General features: G+C 27.1%; 1 protein-coding gene across 1 annotated transcript in view; it reads right to left on the reverse strand.

Moving 5' to 3' along the window:
- LOC106872747 (cartilage oligomeric matrix protein) overlaps positions 1-1,002 on the reverse strand; it is a 130,240-nt gene that overhangs the window by 127,884 nt on the left and 1,354 nt on the right. The window lies entirely within an intron of this gene.

Here is a 1,002-nt window from a genome sequence, read left to right on the forward strand (position 1 = left end):
ATAATAATAATAATAATAATAATAATATTATTATTATTATTATTATTATTATTATTATTATTATTATTATTATTATTATTATTATTATTATTATTATTATTATCTTACCAGTTAAGTTAATTTCGCAAGTAGAGAAAGGCAGGAACGAGTCTTATCTGATTTAGGTATACAGCTACATATGTAGATACTTAGTTTTATATAAAGCATAAATCTGTAAGTAAATACAGATACGTGCGCGCGCACACACATATGCTCACACACACATACATTTACAAACACACACACTAACCTCATAAAGACACACACGAGCGTTCACAGCATATAAACTTTTTATATGTACGAAAATATGAACAAGTGGAATGCTGGCAGTTATGGAAGACCGAGTCTGCCGACATATTTTTGATTCTATGCTGCCTCATTTCTCACTTACTCGTTGTACGCGCAATATCCGGCCGTAGACAATAGCTTAGAGAGGGATAGAACTGTCAATTTAAATATGTCTGACGGCATTACATGAAGGGGTAACACTTTCGTTTGCTGGTGATTTAACGACTCATTAAATGTTGCAAAACGTTTTCATTTTCTAATGTAAACACTCACACACGCACGCACACACGCGCATACACACACGCACTTACACACACACGTACACATCTCATAGTTATGTGAATTTAATAATGTTTCAAGATGTATGAATCACATTAGCACATATATATTAAGTATGTTAATATATATTGTGTATATATACGTGCATACATAGATACATACATACATATATACAGTCACATATACATACATATTAATATATATGTATATATATATATTGATATATTGATATATATATATATTTGTATATATATATTGATATGTATATATATTTGTATAATATATATGTATACATATACTAATATATATATGTACGTATACATATATGCATATACATACATACATACATACATATATATATATATATATATATATATATATATATATATATATATA

Source organism: Octopus bimaculoides, chromosome 2, assembly GCF_001194135.2.
Source record: "Octopus bimaculoides isolate UCB-OBI-ISO-001 chromosome 2, ASM119413v2, whole genome shotgun sequence".
Taxonomy (NCBI): domain Eukaryota; kingdom Metazoa; phylum Mollusca; class Cephalopoda; order Octopoda; family Octopodidae; genus Octopus; species Octopus bimaculoides.